The 27687-nt window shown below is 30.3% G+C and overlaps 1 pseudogene; it reads right to left on the reverse strand.

Moving 5' to 3' along the window:
* The window catches only part of LOC124928625, a 42624-nt pseudogene that overhangs the window by 729 nt on the left and 14208 nt on the right, over positions 1–27687 (reverse strand).

Genomic DNA, 27687 nt, shown 5'->3' on the forward strand with positions numbered 1-27687 from the left:
CCATCCAAATAAGCATTTTTGCAAAACAGATTATCAAAAACAGACCTGTAAAATTTGTGGATTTGATTGAACCATAGTGTAATGCTTGGAACTGAAAGCCAAATTCACAAAGAACCCATTAAAAATAAATTGTTCCAGCATCACAGCAGGGACCCTGCTTAAATGATTTTCATTTTTATAAGTTTTTAAAGTCTCATTAGATGACTGAAAGTATTCAATGTGGGTACTCCAAGCTTTGACCAAGGCTACCAATTATGGGTTATGCATCCAAAAATCAAAATGATCTAAAATATAATTTGATCATGATCTTATCATGAGCAAGAAAAAAATCTCTATATCAAATGAGGCAAAAAAAATCACTATTATTTGGATCATGATCTAGAAAATGATTTATTATTTATATACCAAAAGAAGCAATAAAAATCCCACTATAGTTTGGCTGATCCAAAATAATCATGATGCAGAACAAATCTTATACCAAACGAAAAAAATAACTTTCAGTTTTAACTTTGTCGATTTTCCAATGTAATCGTGACAAATATAAGTTTCCAAATGAGATGAATGAAGATTAATCAAAACATGTTGGTTGCTTCTGAGAAAAACAAGAGAACCAAGTCCATCGTTGCCACCACCAGAAACTACTTCCTGTTACATCTTAACCATGCAATAAACAGAAAAAATATATAGAGGACAAAGGAAGAAACTGAGAATGATACCTGCGGAAACAAGTTAATTTAGTGGAGAAGAAGCATTAGAAACTGTGCTCATTCCAGTCTCTTCCAAGGTAACCTGACTTGTAGGAAAGTGAGGCACAGGGACAGCAACTTCTGTTGTTTCTGGAATTCCCTACAATGTTAATAGATATATCAATATCTCACATGCCAAAATAAACTAAAATTAACAAGTTCAAGGGCATACTGAATATAAGTAATCTACAACTCGCTCAGGATTGTTGTAAGCCGCTCGAAGATAAAAAATAAATAAAAAATTAGGATATCGTCATATTTAGAATGTATTTAATAATTCCGCTGATAATTGGAGTGTAACTAAGTTTATCATTATCATTTTTTCTGGGAGAGTTTAGAATAATTAACACTTTTCTTAATTAACATTTTTCTCAATGTTTTTTTAAGTTTTATTTTTTTATTTAAATATTTTTCATTCTTAGTTTTTCATATTTGTGAGATACTGTAGTTAATAAGGCAAATTTGGAGTTTCTATATTTTTATGTTTAGAAAAAGTTTCATATCTCACTTATTTGAACTAACAAGTATTTTTTGTTTATTTAAAATTTATTTGATTTCATGTAGTCTTAAAATTTAGATCATTACTTGGAAACACATCTAAACAAAACTTAATTATTAAATACATTTTTTTTATGTAAGTTAAATCTTTTATTTTATAGAGAGAATGAAATAATTTTAATCATCACTCTTTCTTATAGATAAGGGGTCTTATTTATGTGATGTCATCATATATATTAACAATATAAATCTTACTTATTCATTAATGACAACATTAGATATTTAGTAACATTTTAATTTTGGATAATTTAATATTCATTAATGTCTTTTTGGTTAATGACTTTATAGTTTATAATAATCATTTTAATTAATAATTATTTTGATTAATTAATCAAGAATTATTTTATGACATTGCATGAATTACGATTATTGTGATGTTGTATTGTTTTATTATTATAAATTTAATTTCAGTTCACTCTTAACTTATTTTCTTTTTTAATTTTTCAAGTTCTTGTGAACTTAATTTTACATCTTAATTTTTTATAAATAGTTAGTCGGGATAAACAATTAATTTTTATAATTAAAATTATCCAACCGAAATGGAAAACTGTAATGACAGCAAATAGAAAACTTAACTAACAGGGTTGTATTTTGATTCATTTTTTAATATTGGTTCGTCAATTACTTAGTCTACATCATATGTCTTTTGTCATATTTATTTTAGGTGTCTCAAATGTTAACAAAGAGTTTAATTAATTTTAAGAAAAAAAACAATTATTTGTAAGAAATAATTATTGTAAATGATATATATATTTTTTTACAACTAAGATTTTTAATTTGAGATTCTTAATTTTTTTAATTATTTATAAATGATATTAATAAACAATATTTTAAATTTAAATATTGAAAGGAATTCAAAATTATTGGAAAAATTGATTATACTATTAAGATAATGTTACAACCAATTACTTATATATCTTTTAGACCAGAATCACTCCCACCTAATTCATAAAGAACTTAGTTTGATATAAGTGTATTTATTTTTTATTTAGTGATTTTAGATTAAATTTATAATATTTAACATATTACAACTATATTCATCAACAAAGAATTAAAATATAGTTATATAAATATTAAAAATATTTTATCATTATTAAAAAGAAAACAATTTATATAAGTATTAAATTCAAAATCATTAAATTAGGTACACATAAAAAAATAGCATTAATAAATAATCGTGTGCTCGTGTCTTAACTCAAATCTTAACTGTGCTCGTTTCGTTTTAGATCATATTTTTTAGCCGTCCATTGTTCTAAGTTATAATATACATGATTAAAAACATAAATATATATATTTATGTTTTATAAACATTGCTGAAATATAACTATGACAAGAAACATTACTAGATGAAGTCTTAACAAATGAATAGATTACTGTACTTAAAATTATATAAATAAACTGATAAATATGTATATAGGTTCTCCTCTCACATTTTTTGCAGGATGGACTGTAACACCAGAAATTAAGGAGGCACCATAAATTGTGTATACACTTGTGACATAAGCCTATTTAATCTCTTTTTTTCATTTAATTTAAATAATTTTTTTTGGTTTAATATTATCATTTACTAACTTTGTTTAAATTTATATTTTAACAAGATATAATACAATTTATATCTCGAAAATATCATTATAAATAAGCATTAAAAACAATGTTATAAAACTTGAAACAAAATTTCATTTTAAAATATTGCTACTAATATTGCACTAAGTTTTCATCTTTATTCTAATTTTGTCTTTGATTGATGTCTCTCTACTTCCGCTGCCTTTCTACATCCTTCTCACTCTCACTGGACTTATACTAATTTAGTCAATAAGGAAAGAAGCTTTTGAGTTTTGATCAGAACCATGTATGGATTGTGGAAACGACTTGTAAAGTTAATAGAAGAAAAAAGGTATGATTGAATGAATGTCAAATAACTTAAAGGATGATTATTAATAGGTTAAGTTAATTTATGATTTAAATTAATTTTAAAAAAAATTATAAGTATTAATAATATACTTGAGTGAATGATGAAGAGACATGATTTAAAGTTTAGTGAAGCCAACAAAATTTTATACAATTATTAATTTTAATTAATTAATTAATTTTAATATCATTAATTACCAATTCTTCTTATTTTCTTGTTTTATTTATACAGCACACTAGTGTTGTGTCGTGAGTTGTGCGGTGCAGTAAAATCCACTATCTTATTTGATTAATCTAACATATTTTGGTTTTATTAAATTTAAAATTTAAATATAAATATATATTTTTTAAAATTAATTGAAAAAATGAAATAATTTTTATATTTTATAAATAAACATTTCTTAAAATTAAAATTCTTAAATAAATTTAAAATGAAAAAAGTCTAAAAAATATTTAAAAAATTTCCTTTCTTTTTTTTCTCAATTTATGCGTCAAACTATTTTTTCAAATTTTAAAGTATTATTTTAAATTTATATTTTTAGAATTATTTTATAAATTAATAAGATAACAAATAATTATTTTTTGAAGGTATTTGCATCCCATTATAATCGATTCAAATATATTAATATAAAAAAAGTATATAAGAATTCAACATAAAAATTAAATTTATTTGAATATGATTTTGGTCAGCGGATTAATATGCAAATTAGGTACTCTATATTTCATATTAAGCTACTTATTATCTAACTTTCCATATAAAAGATTTGATTACTAATAAATATATTTAAGACAATAGTATTATTTTAATTATTTTGTCTTGTATTTGTTTTGATTGCATTCTATTGTAATTTTTTTTATGTATTCTTAAGTGCATTTACGAATAAGTTAATTTTTTTTTAAAAAAATGATAAGTTAAAGATGCTTATAAATTATAAAAAAATATTCTTTTAAATAACTAAGTAGATCAATATAATCTATAATGATGCTTAATTTTTAAAGTGTCCGGATTGTTGGGTCAAGAGTTGTGGTTAATTTGGATATATATGTGAGAGTAAATGGATACTTTGGTCGGATTTTAGGTTGACCCGCACATAAACTTAAACGCTTAAAAATAAAAAATGATATAGGTATGTTTCGAACTTGCAATCTAACAAACAAGTACAACCCTTTAACCAAGTGTGAGTGGGATGTAGTTTGCCGAGGAATAATAGGCCGATATCAATTGAAATTGGTTAAACAAATGTGAATCAAATATTTAATCAAAGTGTGAAGTCCTAAATATTAAAAAATATGAATCAAATAGTTGATTGACAAAGTGAAAATGTAAAGTTTCAAGATGAGTGGTTTATTCGGAAAAAATATGTGATGAAATATGTGAGAAGATAAGTTGTTTTACCGAAGTGAATACAATATGAGAGTGTTCTATTTTTTATTTTAATATATTATTTGTGATTTATTAAGAATATTAAATATTGAATACATATTATTATAGTTTTTTTAATTTATTTTGTTTTTATTTTTATCCGTGTGAATCGGACGGAAATTTTTCTAATATTAGTTAAAAAAACGCTATAAATTATTTAAAAAAATATTTTCATTTTAACTAACAAAGTTCAAATGTAAAAATGATATAAAGAGATCAAAACTTAATAGTCATTTAAGACATCAATATTATGTTATTTGGTTTTTAGGCGTCCAAACACAAAATCACAAGTTGGTTATACAATATTTCTATGAATAAAATTTTAATCTTTTTATATCAATATTTCTAACTTCTTGAAATAGTGGTTCTAAGATTTTGTATGCTCCAATTTCAAAGTTATTTTTGTTTTACGAGTCCAATTCATAAAATAGTATGTAATAAGAATAGATTTTTTATTTTGGATTTTCTCTCGAAATTCAATCTTATTTAATTTGATTGTATTGATTCTGTCTTGCATGCATCTCTTATTTTACCAATATTGGTTTCTTCATAAATAAATTCCTTTCTTATAAACAAGCCAATTACTATGTAATCTTTGAGGCTTCCAGTAATAAAACAAGAAAGTATATTTAAAAAGTCTTTCAGTACAATTTTGAAAAGGACATGAAATATAACTAAGCTTATTATTATCTTTCTAATATTTGGAAAGGAGTTTCAAATAATTAAAACTTTCAATGTTTTATCAACTACTGTTTTTCAATTAAAATATTTTTAATTATGAGTTTTTATATTTTTGAGACGTTGCATAAAAATGGCAAATTTTAAGTTTTTTTTTGGAAAATGTTTTATATCTAACTTTATAGAACTAACCAACATTATTTTGCTTATTTACAATTTATTTGATTACATGCAATAATTACTATGAAACAATTTTATGAAACACCTTTAACAAAACTTAATTATTAAATGCATTTTTATGATGTAGGTTCAATCCTTTATTTTATAGAGTGAATTGAAATGATTTTACTTTCTAATAAATAAGGTCTTATCTATAAGTGATGTCACCATATATATTTAACAATGTAAATCTTACTATTTCTTATTGATTAATGACAATATTAGATATTTAGTATTTAATTTTGGATAATTTGATATCTGTTAATGTCTTTTTAGTTAATGATCGACTTTATAGTTTATAATAATAATTTTAATTAATAATTCTTTTGATTAATTAATCAAGAATTATTTAATGGGATTGCATGATTTATGATTTTTGTGATGTTATATTTTAAAAATATCTTATTATTATAAATTAATTTATTTCAGTTCAATCTTAAGTTAATTATAAAAATGATTTGGCTTTCTTCTTTAATTACTTTTTTTAACGTACTTAATGAACTTAAATTGAATTAAGTTTATTGTTTCTTAATTTTGTTATACATAGTCAGTTAATTAACAATATAAAAACCAACCGATTTGAATGTTTAATCGAAACAAATGACAAAACTCAACTAACATTAGTTTGTGTTAAACTAAAAGGTTTAATTGCAGCAAATAAAGGATTGTATTTTATAATTAAGTTTTCTTTTCTGAAATGAAGAACTATCTTTATTCTCTCAAAAGAGAATCTATCAGTCTAAAAGCATTCTATTTGTGGAACACATTCCACAATCTGGATATTTCAAACCTGACTTACTCCACAAAGATTCTTCATTCTTCATTCTTCATCATCATAACTAAGTTTGATGCTGTAAGAAGATTAATTAGATTTTAGTTTAGTATGATCAAGAAGTTATAAAAAAGTTATAGATAAAATTGTAATTAAATAAAAGTCCGAGGACTTGATTGTAATTGTTAATTTATTTATAACCCTAATTCCAGTTAATAGAAAATCAGTTTTTCCCAAATTGCTTTTTCTCTCTCATCTTGCTCTCAATCTCTTCTCTCTCAAACCTCAATTCCGCACATGGTATCAGAGCCTATTGATAACAAGAAAGTTTAGAGAAACTAAAAATGGCTGGATCAAGCAGTGGATACATCAAAAATGGCTCCAGCGAAGAAAACACAAAAATGGCTCCAGCGAAGAAAAAATACAATGTTGATCCGTTGAATCTTCACGGTGCTGACAATCCAAACACAGTTCTAAGCGCCATAACTCTCACCGGAGTAAACTACTTTTCCTGGACAAAGAGTATCAAACTATCGCTTCAAGCCAAAGTGAAACTCGGTTTTCTTGATGGAAGCTGTGTAAAACCAGAAGACGATGATGGAGCAACTCAATGGATGGTCGTAGACGCCATGGTTCGTTCCTGGATCTTAAACACTATCTCAAAAGAAATTCGAGCGAATTTCGAAGGAACGATTACAACACAAGATCTATGGCAAGAAGTCAAAGCTCACTATGAAGGAAACAACGGACCAACACTCTATGGACTAGCAAGAGACATTTCTACTATTAATCAAGGTAACCTAAATGCTGAAGAATACTATTCAAAAATTAGGTTATACTGGGAAGAAATGGCTGGTATTAATCCGCTTCCGAAATGTGAATGTGATGGCTCAAACATAGCAAATTGCCTTGGCTGCAAGGAAATTAAGAAAATTCATCTCATAGATGAGAATGCTAAACTGTTACAGTTCCTATTAAGTCTAAATGAATCTTACGAAAATGTTAAAGATCAGATCCTAAATTCTGATCCATTTCCACCAGTTCATAAGGCCTTTACAATGGTTCTAAACATTGAAAAGAAGAGGGAACTTAACATTCTCTATCATAACTCTCATGCTGCAATGAATGTCATTGAGACAAATGAATCAAGTGAGAAAGTATGCAGTATGATTAATTCAAAACAAGTAGTAATGAACAAGAAAAAACTCCTCTGCAAACACTGCAATATGAAAGGTCACTTGAAAGAAGGTTGTTTCAAACATGTTGGATATACAGATTGGTGGATCAAGCCAAAAGACAAAAGGAGAAATACACAACAGACACATGCTCATGCCAAATCAGTAGTTCATGCACCTATGGATAAGGAAGAAAATAGCCCTTCGATGGAAGACTTCAAACTGTTCAAATCATACTGGAAAACAATGAAGCACAACTCTGGACATTCTGCAGGTATTCCACATAACCTTGATACTAAAGTATTAAATTACATCATGAGTTTAAATGATTTTGAAAATAATAAAGAGACAAACTATGTGGATTATAGATTCTGGAGCTAGTAATCATATATGTCATGATAAGACTAGAATGATAAATCTAGAAATACTAAAGGAACTAGTTAAATTGTTCCTACCAGATGGTTCAATTAAAACCATAAATCATATAGGAATGGTACAAATAAGACCTAACCTAATCATAAAATAGGTATTATATGCTTCAGATTTCAAATATAATTTGTTGTCTGTTTCTAGATTATTAAAAGATAACAAAATTAAATGCATATTTCTTGAAAACCAATGTTTGATGCAGGATACTAAAGAAGGAGTAACCATTGCAATTGGAAAAGAAAGCAACAACTTATTTCTTTTATATTGCAATCCAATTGAAACTAGTCTTTTGTTAAATAAAGGCATGTTGGCCAAACCATATGATTCTTCAAACAATTCTAGTTTTCAAGTTTCTAATCTAGTACTGTCTGTAATAACGATGGTGGTATAAGATGATTTGAAACTTCAATTTTAGGTGAAACCTTACCTAAAAATGTTGATTTATTACATGCTAGAATAGGTCACCCATCTGAAATTGTGATGAAGTTATTGATTGGAAATAAACATATAGGATTATCACACTGTGAATCATGTGAAATGGCAAAGATGCACAGATAACCTTTTCAAATTAGTTCAAGCAGAAAACAAAACCCTTTTGAACTAATACACATTGACCTATGGAGACCATACAAAGAAGTATGTATCATAAATACACCCTATATGTTAACTATAGTAGATGATTATTCAAAATCAACATGGACATACATGTTGTTTGATAAGACAACACTCTATGACAAAATTAAAACCTTCCTCAATTATGTGCAAGCACAATTTGAGAGAAGTGTAAAAATTATCAGATCCGATAATGGATCTGAATTTGTAAATAAATCATGTTCTAATATGTTTCATGACTTAGGAATCATACACCAAAGAACATGTAGTTATACACCACAACAGAATGGCATAGTTGAAAGGAAACACAAACATTTGGCAGAAGTAGCAAGAGCCTTAATGTTTTACTCAAACACACCTAGAAAATATTGTCCATTCTCATTATTAACAGCAACATATTTGATAAATAGGTTGCCCTCAAAAACTTTAGATTGGAAATCTCCATTTGAAATGCTATACAAAACTAAACCTAATTACATAAACTTAAGAGTCTTTGGCACCTTATGTTATGCTTCAAAATTATCTCCACATAAAACTAAATTTGACCCAAGAGCAAGAAAATGTATATTTGTGGAATATCCACAAAACCAAAAAGGATACACTTTGATAGAACTCGAAACAGAAGAAATGTTCGTTTCAAGGGATGTTAAATTCTATGAAAACATTTTCCCCTTTAAAGATGACATAATTAAAAATAAGGATGATGAAATAAACATTAATCCTCAAAATGGAAATGAATATGATGATGAACAAATTCATCATGAAACGGATGAAGAAGACTTCATCCCCAATACAATAGAAACACAACATGAAACTCAAAATGCTCAAGAATCTGAAATAAACACAAACAGTCAAGAAATCATACCTCAAACAAGAAAAAGTGGGAGAAACACATGCACACCAAGATGGATGAATGATTATGTGGGAAATAGTTCAACTAAACCTATAGTCATTAATAAACATACACCACTCACATACCCATTTCAAACCAAAACAAAAGACAATGAATATATTAACTTCCTTTCAAATATCAGTACACATAAAGAACCAAATAATTATAAAGAAGCATGTCTTCATCCTGAATGGAATGAGGCGATGAAAAAGGAGCTAGAAGCCCTAGAAATTAATAATACATGGCTTATAACAGAATTGCCAAAAGGAAAAAAGGCACTAGGATGTAAATGGATATACAAAACCAAAATACATCCAAATGGATCAATAGAAAAATATAAAGCCAGATTAGTGACAAAAGGATATCATCAAATTGATGGAGTTGATTTCAATTAAAGCTACGCACCTGTAGCAAAAATAGTGTCTATACGAATTTTAATAGCCATAGCAAGTTACAAAAATTGGAAACTTGATCATATAGACATAAATAATGCCTTCTTACATGGAAACCTAGAAGAAGATATTTATATGACACCTCCCTTAGGTTATGAAAAGGCAAAATAAAATCAAGTATTTAAACTGGAAAAAAGTATATATGGATTAAAACAATCTGGAAGACAATGGAATATCGAAATCTCAAAAACTCTTATTGAAGAAGATTACAAACAATCTGCAAATGATCATTGTCTGTTTATAAAAATAAATGGGAACAAAATCACTACACTACTAGTATATGTAGATGATATACTAATAGCTGGAAACGACGAAATAGAAATAGAAAACACCAAACAAATATTAAATGCAAAATTCTCAATAAAAGACCTATAAAATGCTAAATATTTCTTAGGCATTGAGATAGCAAGGAATTCAAAAGGAATATACATTAATCAAAGAAAATATGTTCTAGACATTGTACACAATATGGGACTTATGAACTACAAAACATCAAACACTCCAATGCAGAAAGGTTTCAAAACAGAACCTAAAGAAGAAGATGAACTAATTGACCCTGAACCCTATAGAAGACTAATTGGAAAACTATTATACCTTAATATAACTAGACCAGATATAACATTCTGTGTACAACAACTTTCGCAATATATGCTAAAACCAACAAAATCACACATGGAAGCAACAATACAAATAGTCAAATACTTAAAAGGAAATCCTTCATTAGGAAGCATTAAGTTGAAGCATACTTAGATGCAGATTAGGCATCATGCACAATAAGTCGTAAATCTGTAACTGTATTTTGTGTTTTTTTAGGAAATTCACAAATTTCTTGGAAAACAAAGAAACGGAGCACTGTTTCAAGATCGTCTACGGAAGCAGAATACAGAAGTCTAGCAAATACAGTATGTGAGTTACAATGGATAACTTATATATTAAAAGACTTCAACATAAAATTAAATTTACCAATTCAACTTTGTTGTGACAATCAAAGTGCTATTTATATAACAAAAAATCCAATATTTCATGAAAGAACTAATCATTTAGATATTGATTGTCACATACTTCGAAATCAATTCAAAAGTGGTTTCATCATTCTAGACTACATTTCAACAAAAAAACAGGTCGTAGATATTTTCACGAAAGTAGTCGAAGGAAGTCATTTAGCCGAGCTAAAGACAAGACTAAATCTGTAAGATTTTCATCTTGAGGAGGGGATGTAAGAAGATTAATTAGATGTTAGTTTAGTATGATTAAGAAGTTATAGATAAAATTGTAATTAAATAAAAGTCCGAGGACTTGATTGTAATTGTTAATTTACTTATAACCCTAATTCCAGTTAATAGAAAATCAGTTTTTCCCAAATTGCTTTCTCTCTCATCTTGCTCTCAATCTCTTCTCTCTCAAACCTTAATTCCGCACAATCATCATAACTAAGTTTGGAGATGTGTCTTGATTCTTCCTCAGAATACTCATTTTAGACACAAACTAGACAGGTCATTTGAAAGGCTAAAAGCTAGAATGTTGGCCAAAGTGTTGGGCCTTTTGGGTCCAGCCATGCTCATTCTATCACTTATATAGAGAGAAGATATTCTGCAAAGAAGAGAAGAAACAGAGGAAAAAGAAGAGAAGGAGAAGTAGATCTCTTACATTTTTACCTTCAGGTTCCAATCTTTGATTGTCTTATATCTATACTAGCTTAAGTCTAGCTTAAGTCTGAATGAAATTGGTTTTCTCTGTATGTATACCTCAACTTTGGGTTTAAAGTTGAAAAGAATATTTGTATTTGTTTCTTGTTTATAGTGAAATTTGCTGGTTGGCCCCATAGTTTTTTACCCTCCAGGTTGAGAGGGTTTTCCACGTAAATCTGGTGTTGTTTGTTCTGTGTTTGATCTTCTGTTTTAGACTTGGATAACCTGTGCATTTACCCATCTCACATTGCTAGATTACTGTTGGGTAAAATTATTTTGACTAAGTGTTGAAATAATTTAACCACTAAGATTTTGATGATGAAATAACTTATGAGTTTTAATGCAGGTGTATTGAAATAATATTTCATAAGACTTGGCTCTAATGAAGGTCATTAGACAGATTTTGGCATTCGATGCAAAGAATTAGACATACAGTCTAACTCATCGGAGTTAGACGTCTAGTCTAATGAATGCATAGAATTAGACATACAGTCTAACTCATAGGAGTTAGACGTATAGTCTAATGAATGCAAAGAATTAGACGTACAATCTAACTCATCGGAGTTAGATGTGTAGTTTAATGAATGCATAGAATTAGACGTACAGTCTAACTCATCGGAGTTAGACATGTAGTCTAATGAATGCATAGAATTAGACGTATAGTCTAACTCATCGGAGTTAGACGTGCAGTCTAATGGATGCAAAGAATTAGACGAACAGTCTAAGTCATCGGAGTTAGACGTGTAGTCTAATGAATGCATAGAATTAGACGTACAGTCTAACTCATCGGAGTTAGACGTGTAGTCTAATGAATGTATAGAATTAGACGTAAGTCTAATATAAACGGAATTAAACGTAAGTCTAATGTGTACGAAATTAGACGTACAGTCTAACTCATCGGAGTTAGACGTGTAGTCTAATAGACTTGTAATTAGACGTATGGTCTAATAGATATTCGGAGTTAGACGTGTAGTCTAACATATTGGCAATTACACGGATAGTCTAATGTGTACGGAATTAGACGTACGGTCTAACTCATCGGAGTTAGACGTGTATTCTAATAGACAATGAAAGTTAGACGTGCGTCTAACTCCTTCAAACAAGTTTGAGGTAGAACCGGAATTAGGTGCAGTCTAACTTAGTGGAGTAAGACGTGCATGTCTAATTAGTGAAAGTTAGATGTGAGTCTAACTCCTTCAGACAAGTCTGAGGTAGAACTGGAATTATACGTGTAGTCTAATAGACAGTGAAAGTTAGACGTGCGTCTAACTCTTTCAGACAAGTCTGTGGTAGAACCGGAATTAGACGTACAGTCTAACTCAGTGGAGTTAGACGTGCAGTCTAATTGTTATTGGATAATTAGACGGGCAGTCTAATTAGTGAAAGTTAGACGTGAGTCTAACTCCTTCAGACAAGTCTGAGGTAGAACCGAAATTAGACGTGCAGTCTAATGGTTATTGGATAATTAGACGGGCAATCTAATTAGTGAAAGTTAGACGTGAGTCTAACTCCTTCAGACAAATAGTGCACAGGCACTTGTCACAGAGAACTAGGGAAGAGCTGAATACCGACAACAATCAAGAGGCCATAGCAAGTCCAAAGGTAGATCAAAATCTAAGGAAAGACAGTGTTATCACTGTGGTAAAGAAGGTCACATAAAGAAAAATTGTAGAGCCTAGAAAAGACTTCAGAATGAAGACAAAAATCAGAAAAAAGATGATGAAAACAGAAATACCACAGCCACAGTAACTGCAGATGATGTAGTGATTCTTTCTTGTGAAAAAGAACAATATCTACATGTAGAAGGTCACCAAGGAGTTGAGTGGATAGTTGATACAGGTGCTTGCTATCATGCTACACCAAATAGAGAGTTCTTCACGACTTACAAGGCTGGAGATCTTGGTACAGTGAAGATGGGTAATACTAGTCACTCAAGCATTGTGGGTATTGGTGATATTTGTTTGCAGACAGAGCTGGGATATCAGTTAACACTTAAAGATGTGCGACATATTCCTGATTGTACAAAGATGGATTCAAGCATTATCTTGGTAGTGGAGAATGGAATCTCAATAAGGGATAAATGATTATAGCAAAAGGGAAGTCATGGCACTCCTTATACCGAACCCATGTGAAGATACTCAAGAATGGTTTGAATGCAGTACAAGCTGAAAGCTCTTTAAATCTGTGGCATCAACGTCTCGGCCACATGAGTGAGAAAGGGTTACAAATTCTTGTGAGGAAGCTTCACAGAGTCTCTTTTAGTCAAACATCAGAAAGGAAACATAATGTACTAGACTTGGTTTATTATAATGTGTGTGGTCCTTTTGGGAGGAGTCATTGGGTGGCAATCAATACTTTATAACATTTATTGATGATGCATCTAGAAATGTGTGGGTTTCTTTCATGAGAACGTAAGACCAGGTATTTAATTACTTTCAAGAGTTCCATGTCATGGTAGAAAGAGAGACATACAATAAGTTGAAATGTCTTCGCTCTGAAAACGGGGGAGATTATATTTCCAAGGAGTTTAAAACATATTGTGTAAAATATGGAATTCGACATGAGAAAACAGTGCCTAGAACTCCACAACACAATGGTGTGGCTGAGAGAATGAATCGCACCATTGTAAAAAAGGTGAGATGCATGCTGAAGATGACAAAGTTGCCAAAACAGTTTTGGGCAGAAGCAGTTCGCACAGCTTGCTATCTCATAAACAGGTCACCCTATGTTCCTTTGAAGTTTAAAATACCAGAAAGAGTATGGTCTAAGAAGAATATTTTATACTCGCATCTAAGGGTGTTTGGATGCAAAGCATATGTGTATATTTCAAAGGAGCAAAGTTTCCAAGTTGGATGATAAAGCAATTCCATGTATTTTCCTTGGGTATGGAAATGAGGAATTTGGGTACAGATTATGGGACCCAGAAAAGAAGAGAATTGTTAAATGCAGAGATGTTGTGTTCTTCGAGGGTTAGAATGCGATAAATCCATAAATCATTGAGAAGTCAGAGAAAGTTGATGAGTCCATAGAACTCATACCAATTCCTTCAGATGTACAGTCAATAGTAACAGATGAAGATGACCATAATGAAGAAGTCACTGAGGAAACCTCTGACATGAATGGTAGTAATGATGATGAGACTATTTATGATGTTTCTGAGCAGGGGGAGCAACATCATCAAGAGGAGCTAGAAGAGCCCCCATTAAGAAGGTCTAAGAGAGAGCACCAACCTTCTAAAAGGTACCCTTCTTCAGAGTATATTATATTGACAGAATAAGGAGAGCCAAAATGTTTTCAAGAGGCACAAGTTCATAAAGACAAAGTTAAGTGGCAGAATGCAATGAAAGATGAGATGAAGTCATTGCAAGAAATAGGCACATATGAGCTGTTGGAACTTCCTAAGGGCCGAAAGGCATTGAGAAACAAATGGGTGTTCAAGATAAAGAGAGATAAAAATGGAGAAATTATGAAGTAAAAAGCTCGACTTGTTGTAAAGGGTTTTGGACAGAAACAGGGCATCGACTTTGAGGAGATTTTCTCACCAGTGGTAAAGATGACTTCCATTCGTACAGTGTTAGGTCTAGTAGCTAACTTAAACCTTGAGATTGAGCAACTTGATATAAAAACTGCATTTCTTCATGGTAACTTGGAAGAAGAGATCTACATGGTGCAACCAGAGGGTTTTGAAGTGAAAGAAAAGGAGAATATGGTTTGCAAATTGAAAAAGAGTCTATACGGTTTGAAACAAGCTCTGAGACAGTGGTACAAAAAATTTGACTCTTTTATGATGAGTTATGGGTACCAGAGAACCAAAGCAGATCCGTGCGTTACTTCAAAAGATTTTCTAATGGAAAGTTTCTGATCCTTTTACTTTATGTTGATGATATGTTGATTGTAGGACATGATGCTGAGAAAATAGCAATGTTGAAGAAGGAGATGTCCAACACATTTGATATGAAGGACATGGGCCAAGCACGTCAGATATTAGGAATGCAGATTACTCGTGACAGAAAGGCTAAGAGACTTTGGTTGTCACAAGAGAAGTACATTGAAAGGGTGCTTGAAAGATTCTACATGCAAGGAGCAAAAAAGTAAGTTGTCCACTTCCTAGCCATTTTAAATTGAGCAAGAAGTTGTGTCCATCAACAGAGAAAGAAAATGATGAAATGTCAAGTGTACCATACTCCTCAACTGTAGGGAGTTTCATGTATGCAATGGTTTACACTAGGCCAGATATAGCGCATGCAGTCGGTGTGGTAAGTAGGTTCCTCTCTAATCCAGGAAAACAACATTGGGAAGTAGTGAATTGGATTCTTAAATATCTAAGAGGCACTTCCAATTTGTGTTTGAGTTTTGGAAATGGTGAGGCTGTGTTAAAAGGTTACACAAATGCTGATATGGCTGGAGATCTAGATCACAGAAAATCCACTTCGGGTTATGTGTTTACTTTTGCAGGGGGATCCGTGTCATGGCAGTCCAAGTTGCAGAATTGTGTGGCTTTATCAACAATAGAAGCAGAATACATTGCAGCAACCGAAGCTGGTAAGGAGTTATTGTGGATGATTAGATTTCTCCTAGAGCTTGGTATGCAACAAAAAGATGCAATTGTTTTTTGTGATAGCCAAAGTGCCATAGATTTGAGCAAGAATGCTACATATCATTCCAGAATTAAGAATATTGATGTGAGGTTTCATTGGTTAAGAGATGTAATAGAAAACCAGTAGATGAAGTTGAAGAAAATCCACACGGATAAGAACCCGTCAGACATGTTTACGAAGATTGTTCCAAAAGACAAGCTCGAGCTCTATTGTCGGCTTGTCGGCATGAATACCAAGTGATGACTTGAAGATCGATGTACCCCTCTCCGTGGGCTGGAGGGGGAGATTGTTGGGCCTTTTGGGTCCATCCCAATCAGGCAGTTAATTAAATGAGCAAAACCTAAGAATGCTGCTCATTCTATCACTTCTAGAAAGAGAAGACATTCTGCAAAGAAGAGAAGAAACAGAGGAAAAAGAAGAGAAGGAGAAGTAGATCTCTTACATTTTCACCTTTAGGTTCCAATCTCTTATAGTCTTATATCTAGACTAGCTTAAGTCTGAATGAAATTAGTTTTCTCTGTTTGTATACCTCAACTTTGGGTTTAAAGTTGAGAAGAACTTTTGTATATGTTTCTTGTTTATAGTGAAATTTGCTGGTTGGCCCCGTGGTTTTTTACCCTCCAGGTTGAGAGGGTTTTCCACGTAAATCTGGTGTTGTTTTGTTCTGTGCTTGATCTTCTGTTTTAGACTTGGATAACCTGTGCATTTACCCATCTCACATTGCTAGATTACAGTATAAAAGTAATCTTCGTTTCAAAATTCCCAACACAAAGGCTTCAAGTCTTCAACAAATCCTAGCAACTCTCACACGTCCAGATATTTGCTTTAGAGTTGGTTCTATTTTTCAATTAATGAACTCTCCTACAAAGAACATAAGGAAGCAGTGTGGAGAATTCTTAGTACCTTAAGCTCATACCTAGAAAGGGATTATTATAAAATAAAAATGAAGCTAAAATGAGAAGTATAAGTAACAAGTTCAACATGTACAATCTAGCATTAGGAGAAGTGGAAGTAGCTCCAATATTTATCTGGATAAATAGATTTTACTTGTTGAATTAATCTTCGACTTATTTATTTCGAGTAGGTAAAGGACTCTCTATTGATGTGTGCTTTATATTAAACATTTCTGAATAAAAGATATAACTTTAGTCTCTCAATATCCACAAGTGCATATACAAAGTATGCTTTCAGTAATGAGTAGTACTCATCACAAATGAAACAAGGAAAACACCCATAGAGTTGTATAGATGGAAATTTATAATGTGCATGTTTAAAATGCACACTACTGTACAAAATTTATACATTAAGGTTGTTTGTCAATGATTTTCAGGTTTCCACTAGAGCGGGATATTAAGAAGCAGAGGTTATTCATAACTCTGTTTTTCCAGTATCATAGAACTTCTTCCATGCTATTTTAATGTCATTAATTACAAATAGATCTGCTTCTTTTCTTGTTTTTTTATAAATACTAATTATTTTTTTAATTATTGTAAAGATACAATTGACTATGAGCACAATAGTGGGGAAATTTGACGAAATGACACCAAAGATAATCTTATTGGATATAAGTGCCAACTCATTAAATTAAATGTGTTGGTGACACTTATTTTTTTTGAACGAAAATGCCCCCGTTGCGAGACGCAACTGGATGAATTGTGAAAAGTCCAAAATGTTGTTTCTATATAATTAAATAATTCCATTTCTTCCTATTTTATTTTATTTTCTTTCTTCCCTATTCTCTCTCTTCACGGTCTTCTCCCTTCTCCTCCTTCTCTCTAAGAAGAAGACGAACTCCGACGACGGAATCCCAACAAAGGACGTCGGAATTCTAACGAAGGCAGGAAACCATGATGTCCGGTACTAGTATGTTTCCTTTCTCCTTCACTTGTTGTTTATTTCTTTCTTTGAACGCATTGTTTGTTAGGTTTAGGGTTTATGGATTGATTGGTATAAATGACTCCGTTGCGGTGGATTCCAGATGCGTCTCGCGAATGAAGGTGCGTCTCGCGGATGCGTCTCGCGAATGCGGTTGCGTCTCACGACCATACCATTTGTAGTTAATAATTGAATTTCAATGGTACGGTTGCGTCTCGCAATTGATAGTATTATTGTTTTCAATTGCAGCTGAAGTATTTGCTGAAGTATTTGTTGTGTATAATGGAGAGTGGAAAATTGCAGCTAATGGTGCTAAGTCTTTCTGTACAAAATCATGCAAAACATTAGATATACCCCAATATACTACATTTATCGAATTAGTTGATATCATATATCAGAAGATTAACGTGCAAAAGTATACATATGATTTAGTAATTGAAGTCATTTATGATGTTCCACCAAAACTTCCCCCTGTTGTTATTGATGAAGATGATAATTTGGGCACCTATTTATCACGGTTGATTTCGGGTCGCACTTCATCACTACTGTGTGTCTCTGTAGTAGAGAAGTATCCAAGTCAAGATAGTGTACTACCACTGCTTACTCAAAAAACTATACTTGGAGTTGTTCCTCAACCGATTGTATTTAAAAGTAAAAATGAAGGAGGAGGAGGAGAAGATGAACGGGCTCATAATGAACTGATTAATTATGAACGGGGTAGTGACTTGCAAACTACTACTAGTGTCGCACCAGCAATTGCACGCATGCCGCATCGATCAACAATACCTACACCATCTAGTGCAAGAGCATCAATGGGTACATCATCTAGTACAAGAGCATCAATGGGTACACCATCTAGTGCAAGAGCATCAATGGCTATACCATCGACAGATCCGAAGGACCTATCACCGACAGACCCCTCATTTGCGATGTCATTAACTGATGAAACCGTATTGGAAGTCGGTGCGTTGTTTGATAATAAAAAAGAACTTCAACTGAGGCTATATAAATATGCGATGACTAATCATTTTGAATTCAAAGGGGTGAAGTTATAAAAACATCTTTGGTATGTGAAATATTTGGATGAGACATGCAAGTAGAGATTGCGTGCTGTGAAAGGTAATTTGTCTAAGATGTTTGAGATTCGGAAATTCAACCAACAACACTCATGCTCACTTTTGTCGAGGCTAGAGAAAAAAATACAAACACCAGCATGGGTTATTGGGAAGTGCATGAAGAAAAAGTACATGGACCATCACCATAACCACTTGCCTAAGAAAATAATTGAAGAAATACAATCAACTTATGAGATATATTTTACTTATAATAAGGCTTGGAGGGCAAGGGAAATAACTTTAATGGCGGTGCGAGGAACGGTAGATGATTCATATGGAAAATTGTCATCATACATTTACATATTGGAGAAGAATAATCCTGGTACCATAATATACATTCAGATAGACGAGCTCGGTCACTTCAAGTATATGTTCATGTCCTTAGGCCTCTCAATTAGGGGTTTCAAAGCCTTTTGTTGTTCTGTATTATGTGTTGATGCCAGTTTTCTTAAGCACAAGGTGGGAGGTCAACTAATTGTGGCTATTGCATTAGATGCGAACGAGCAACTATATCTTGTCGCATTCGGAGTTATTGATTCAAAGAATAATAATTCCTGGACTTATTTTATGCAAAAAATGAGAGAAGAAATTTGATTAGTTGATGATCTCGTCTTCAATCCGATAGACACTCAAGCATCGCAAATGTCTTATGTGTTGTTTTTCCAGAAGCAGACCACGGTGCGTGCACATATCACATAAAGATGAATATTATGGCCAAATTCAAAACTGATAAATGTCATATGGAGTTTGATTTGGCTTCTCGTGCGTACACTATCCCCCACTTTAATCAGTTTTTTGACAAGATTAGGGTTAAGATCAAAGGATTGCTGCCTATTTGGAAGAAATTGGGTTCCAAGATGGAGTAGAGCATTTTTCCCCGATAAACGATACAATAAACTCACAAGTAATTATGCTGAGAGTTTTAATAGTCAGAGCATGGAAGCTAGAAAATATCTCATTTCAGCAATGACTGAGTATTTAAGATTCACAATACAACATTGATTTAATGATAGAAGAGTAAAAGCGTCCAACCACCAAGAACTTTTATCTCCAACTTATAAAAAGTTATTACGTGAGGGTTTTGAGAAGGCCAAATTTTATACCATATCATCGCTTAACCGATTCGAGTTATATGTGCATGACAATGAGTCCCATTTTAAAGTCAATTTGAAAGACAAGGACTGCACTTGTAGGGTATTTGAAGTCTTCGGCCTTCCTTGTACGCATGCACTGACTTCTGCCCATCACCAGAATGTGGTTTCTTATGACTTATGCTCAAGGTATTATTCGACTCAAAAATTCAATCTATTTAACCAATTGTTTTATCGTTCTATTTTCTTTCTCATAGGTATTACACAACTGTATCTTGGTTGAATGCATATGCGGAGACATGTTATCCTGTTTGTGATGAAAATAATTGGGATGTTCCAGAAATTATCAAACAATGCGTGTGCCTAAAACCACATATAAAGGTTAAGAAAGGGCGTCCACAAACTAAGCGTAGGACATCCCAAGGTGAGGTATGTAAGGTCTCAAGACGATGTAGCTCATGTGGTTGTCTAGAACATAATAGGGCAACATGCAAAGCAGTGATGCTTGCACCATCTACTGCAAGAGAAAGAGCATCATCATCTCAGCAACATGTGTCATCATCTTAGCAGCATGAGCCATCATCTCAGTAGCATGAGCCATCATCTCAGCAGCATGAGCCATCATCTCAATTGTACGAGTCATCATCTCAGTTGTACGAGCCTTTAGCTTAGAAGAGCATTAATGAACTTGTTGTAGAATGAACTTGAACTTGTCGTAGAATGAACTTGAACTTGTTGTATAATGAACTTGTATTGTGTAGAATGAACTTGTGTTGTGTAGAATGAATTTGTTGTAGTGTAGAGTGAACTTGTTGTTGTGTAGAATGAATTTGGTTGTTGTAGAATGAACTTGTGTTGTGTAGAATGAACTTGTTGTTTTGTAGAATGAACTTGTTGTTGTGTAGAATGAATTTGTTTGTTGTGGAATGAACTTGTTGTTGTGTAGAATGAATTTGGTTGTTGTGTAGAAAGAACTTGTTGTTGTGTTGAATGAATTTGGATTTTGTAGAATGAACTTGTGTTGTGTAGAATGAATTTGGTTGTTGTAGAATGAACTTGATAGATTATATTATTTGTTGAAGGGTCTAAACATAATTGATTGTATTATTTGAACATATAATAAAATTTCAGTATTTCAATAGATTATCTTACATTCTTTTCTTTCAGTAGAACATATAATACAATCATCATCTATCATAGAATTTATTTTAAGCGCTGGTCTTTCGTCAAATTTCCCCAATAGTGTTGTGTCGTGAGTTGTGCAGTAAAATGCACTATCAACTTAACTTATTTGGTTAATCTAACATAATTTGGTTTTAGTATATTTAAATATAAATATGTTTTTTTAAATTAATTGAAAAAAATGAAATATTTTTTTTATATTTTATAAATAAATGTTTCTTAAAATTAAAAATCCAAAATAAAATTAAAATTAAAAAAAGCCTAAAAAATATTTAAAATTTTTCCTTTTTTTTCCTCATTTTATGCGTCAAACTATTTTTTTTCAAATTTTAAAATATATTTTAAATTTTTATTTTTCCAAAAAATATAAGTAAAAATAATTCTAAATATTTATAAATTAATAAGATACACTAGTAAAAAACAGTGCAATAACAACAGGAAATACTGCCGCTATTGCTCAATATATTATCGCTAAAAGTTAATAGCCACAGTAATGATGCTTGTCGCCAACCGACGCTATTGCTTCCGTAGCTAAAATATGGCCACAGGAATAAATACGTTAACTATTGGTTGGCTACAGTCATAAATTACTGTGGCTAAAGAAGTAGCTACATGATTTAATTATTGTCGCTAAAAGATAATTACATTAATTAAAAATAATTACAAATTTATTTTATATTTTACTAAATTTAAAATGAATAACAAAATTTCAAATATCTCAATTTTTTTTATTATTAGTAAAACTAAATCATTCATATTATTAAATCAAACATACATAATATTTCTATAAAATACATTGTTTCTCAATTTTATAAAGTAAAAATAAAATACATCAAATATAAGTTTGAACTGATACTCCATTTATTTCTAAAAAATCTCAATCCATAGTCATTAATTTAGTTGGCTTCCCAAACACTTGCCAAAAACCAGCCAAATATCAAACAATGAATGAGAAGATACCAATATCACCCTATCATCAAAGAATACTATAATTTACTAAATATAATAATAATCATGTTCAATCATCAAAATGAAAATTAAGTCAAATTCAATTCAATCTAATTTTGTGTTCACACAAATTATATACCAAGACTGGATAGGGCTTCTGTTCACACAGATTATATATACCAAGACTGGATAGGACTTTTAGACATACAAGCTGGGAAAATATCACCCTGGTCACTACTTTCTACGGTAAATAATAATCTGAAAAATAATAAAAGACTCACCTCAAAATACCCTGAGCAGACTGGGCATTCGTGTGGCTTTCCTTAGCCAAAACCAAACAACATCATACTCATTTTCTGTTTATAGCAAAAATGCTACCATTTTCATCAAAAATGCTATCATTTTCAGCAATTAACGTGAACGTAGTATAAAGATGCTAAATACTTGAATTCAATTTGCACTAACCTTTGTACCAAAAGAACCAACAAGATAATCAATATCCAGTACTTTACGTCCCTAAAATCAACAAAAATTTGAATTACTCTAAATCATAACTTTAGGAACTGTATTACAATAAAAAAATATTAATAGACAAGCAAAAACAATTACTTGAAGTTCAAGGGAAATTCCAAGTATATGCAGAAACTACAGAAAGATCAAGTAATATTACCTGTCTAATTAATTTTACGAACTTTTCCCGAACAATTCTCATATCACTAATATTACATAAAATGTAATATGGAACTGGAATCCCACTCTAATTCTTCAAAAGTGTAACAAAGAGCAAGCAATATGCCAAAGCTCATCTTGCATTCTTCATAAAGACTATTCTCCGCCTCCTCCACAACCATATGAAGTAAAAAAAATAGTGATTTCACATATTCTAACATGGGATTTGCAATGATTGTTTAGCTCATTCTCATTAAGTGATTCTAGATGTGATTAAGCATATACAAAAAATTGTTAACATGACTAAAATCCAAGCAAGCTCAATGATATATTTCCTAAATATCAGCCTCAGTGCATATCTTATCATCATACATCATATTTAATAGAAATTTCAAAAATCAATACACAACAAGTATCCTATATTTTGGCTTCGAATAAATTTAATCAATTTTTCATACTTCACCTACCAATCCACGCCAGTCAACAAACCAACCCACAATTAGTAAAAATCGAAATCTCAACAACAAAATTACTAATATGGTGCTGGAACTATACCCTACAAGTTAGCTACAATATCAATTAGCTAAAATAATGTAAGAATTGTGCTCAAAATGATGTAATATCTGCATTATTCATAAAACATTATAAATACAATAATCATTACCTTTCGGAGGATTATACATAGTCCGGATCAACTTAGAGTTTATTTGATGTAGTTATTTTTTCCTGAAATAATCCAATTTCAAAATGGACCAAAGAAATAGAAGTCATTACAAAAATATGATTTTTGTTTTTTAACAGTTTGGAGGTAATCAACAATTAACAATATTGGATCGACTCAATTGACTGTCGTTATTCTCCAAACAAAGTTATGATAAAATTATTATAATTGATAGTCTCCATAACTATTAATTTATAATTACTCAACTTTTATTTCTAGACACCGAAGAAAACTGTAACCATCTCAAACCTCTGACCCATAAACAGTTTCCTCCAATGAGAATTGAAAACTTGCGTACAGAGTCTCATATTTCTTACTACCTAAAGAATAACAAACATAATGAGTAAACATACAAATACTAAAAGTTGACCCATATGAAGCACATTGTTGGAATTTTGCCAAACAAAAAATATATTTGTTTAAGATTCTGGATCAACAAGAGTAAGTTTTACTAACTTAAACAATCGCAATAAAAATTCAAAAACTATAGTAATGTAGTTAATGTGATCTAATATGTCCAAATGGACTAGGTAAATCAGAAGTATGTATAAACATACAACATCGAAGATAAGAAGTAAATATTTTCAATTATAAGACAGGTAATGGTATAAACAAGTTGTAAGAATGTTAGAAGGAGTATGTGTATGATGATGTATACCTGATCGGAGAGGCCTAGTTTAATGGCGACAAAGGGATCTGTTAGTGTTGATTTATATTAATTATGAAATTGAATATATTTCTTAACATACGAGAACACTCACAAATGCCTTAAGTTATAAAACTGATACCAACTGTTCAAAATAAAGCCATGGAAGTTGTATTATTTAAACAAAGCTTACAATATGAAATTCTCATCTTCTTCCTAGACTAAGCCATGTCCGATTGAAGCGAGCTTGAGGCTTCAACCTCCATTTTAACATTCATGGATGCATCAGTCGCTTAGGCTTCCAAGATAAAGCTTCATTGGCTACAACAATCAGCCTCTACGATCTCATTTTAGGATCCATCAACAACAACAACTAAATGTCAAACAAATGACTATTAGTTCTATCTATCTTTCGTTTTATATGCATAAATAAATAAAGACGTTGTGTTTGCTCTATTTGATCATAAGTACGTACTCTATTTTTCTATCATCTTCAAATAAATTCTATCATAATACTCGTTTATGATGATGAAGTTGTTGTTGTTCTAATATGATGTTTTTATTTATTTATTTTTTTTAAACTAAAAAGCAATTGATGATAAAAATAAGCATATTCAATACAACACCCAAAGATGAAGATGAAAGAAAATGAAATCTAGATCTGTCTCTCATTTCATATCTATCTCACGGTCTAAAATGACATGTCTGGTCAAGACAATCTCATGGACAAGATTCTTGTAAGTGAAGTGCCGAATAACAAGACAATTTCCTTGACAAGATTCTTGTAAGTGAAGGTCCTAACATAGGCTCTTAAGAAATGAGTGTATGAAGGAATTAGGGATAAAATGTACTTGATAAATAGTAAAGACTAAAAATAGATAATGGAATCTACAACACTGCATAATTTGAGATTAAACAATAAAATACTATAGCACAACAGGGATTCAATTGAATGCATACATTTGTGATTACATCATTAAATTAGATAAAAAAAAAGATTAAATTGAGCATTACTACCTAGGAGATATACAATCTTAAATGAGTTTTTTAGATGCCCTAGCCAAGATCTTCTTTGTCAAGAATGAATCTAACCTAAATGATTAAGTGAGTGGAGCTTGATGAAATATTTGATGCCGCAATTTGAGAGATTATCAAGTGTATGCAATGAGTGTCAATCCTACATCTATCGTAAAGTAAGGATAGTCTTAAGATAGAGAGAAAAGAATGAAGGTACTTACGCAGTGTGTGATTGTGTATGTGTGAGTGATCAACAACGCAAACGAATAGTGGAAATTAGTAGAGATTTTCAGCAAAGCAACGATGAACAATAGTTGCTCCTTGTCGTCTAGATCACTTCTTCAATTCATAGCTCTGGCCTTCGGAGTGAGCTTCAGGTAGTGTAGTTTAGGTTAGGGCTTAGGGAAGGGGTTTAAAGCATAATGGTTTTTTATATTCATTTATTAAATAATATTTGGAATTAAAATAAAAACTGACATGTGTACTTTTTCTTTTTCTTTTATTGGTGGAGGATCAATAGCCAAGGTTTTTTTTTACCTTTGCTATTGAATCAAGTATTGATTAATATATTATCTTTATTTTTTTTATTGCCAATAACTTCGAAAAATTTGTACTGTGGCTATTTTTGGTAGCTATTTATACAATTTTTAATAACAAATAATTATTTTTGAAGGAGTTTGCATCCCATTATGATCAATTCAAATACATTAATATTAAAAATGTATATAAGAATTCAACATAAAAATTAAATTTATTTGAATATGATTTTGGTCAGCGGATTAATATGTAAATTAGGCACTCTATATATCATATTAAGCTACTTTATGATCTAACTTTCCATATAAAAGATTTGATTACCAATAAATATATTTAAGACAATAGTATTCTTGTAATTATTTTGTCTTGTATTTGTTTTGATTGCATTCTATTGTAATTTTTTTTATGTATGCTTAAGTGCATTTAAGAATAAGTTAATTTTTTTTGAAAAAATGATAAATTAAAGATGCCTATAAATTATAAAAAATATTCTTTTTAACTAACTAAGTTAGATCAACATAATATTAGTTAAAAACGTTATAAATTATTAAACAAAAACGTTTTCATTTTAACTAACTAAGTTCAAATGTAAAAATGATATAAAAGAGATCAAAACTTAATAGTCATTTAAGACATCTTAAATTAAAGTGAAATTAACGATAATTTATATTAAAAAAGATTTACATTCTACCTAATTAGAAAATGAGTAAATCTTATATGGTTAATTATTTACATTAATTTGGGATGATTATACTTTGTACTTTTTTTAGTTATAATTTCACTAATATAGTGTTAAACATTAAGCATCCTCAAAAAAAATATAAATTAAGCTAACATTTAACATTGTTGATAATTTATAAACTCATAAAATTGAGAATTTATTTACTTAAAAGTTTATTTGAAAATAATATAGTTATATATATAATTAAGTATAAATAAATTAACCATATTTACAAAATTAATTACATAATTAATTTATTAAAATAAATAATAACATTTTATTTAAATTTATAAATATAAATTTACTTTATTGTTTTTTATAAAATCTAATAATCAACAATTTTTATAAACTCATACAATTTTATCATTATAAATTTTAAGTTATAAGAATTTATCTCGTTTAAAAGTTTATCTACATAAAACTTTGGTCAGATATGAACAAAATTGATGGATTAAAATGTCCTCTAAACTTACAAATAGCTCAGCTAAAATGTGTTTCATAATGTTAGATAATTATTTAATATTGTCCAACACAGTAATATGTTGTCCATTCGATCATAAGATAATTTTAAAATATTGATTACAAAATTAAAATAAATAATGATAATTTGTGTTGGGTTACCATTGAGAAAGTTTTCATTCCAAATATACTTTATAATAAACATGAAGATTATTTAAATTTAATTAAAATATTTTTTATCACATTATCAAATCTGTTATTTTTTTAAATAGTCCTTTGATTTTATATTTATCTATTTATCTATTTTATTATTTTCAAATTAAATATAAATTAAATATTTAATTATTTATTTTAAATAATCAATTTTTTCATCAAACAAAATTTTAAATTTAGAATTCAAATTTTATTCAAATAATTCCAAATTCAAATAATTCTAATTATTTACTCTCTTAAAATGCATGGTTTGCATCATTCATAATTTTTACTTGACTGAATTACGAGAGTTTTGTTCTAGAATCATGAAAATTTTCAAGAAATTATGTACATTTATTGCATT

Source organism: Impatiens glandulifera, chromosome 1, assembly GCF_907164915.1.
Source record: "Impatiens glandulifera chromosome 1, dImpGla2.1, whole genome shotgun sequence".
NCBI lineage: Eukaryota > Viridiplantae > Streptophyta > Magnoliopsida > Ericales > Balsaminaceae > Impatiens > Impatiens glandulifera.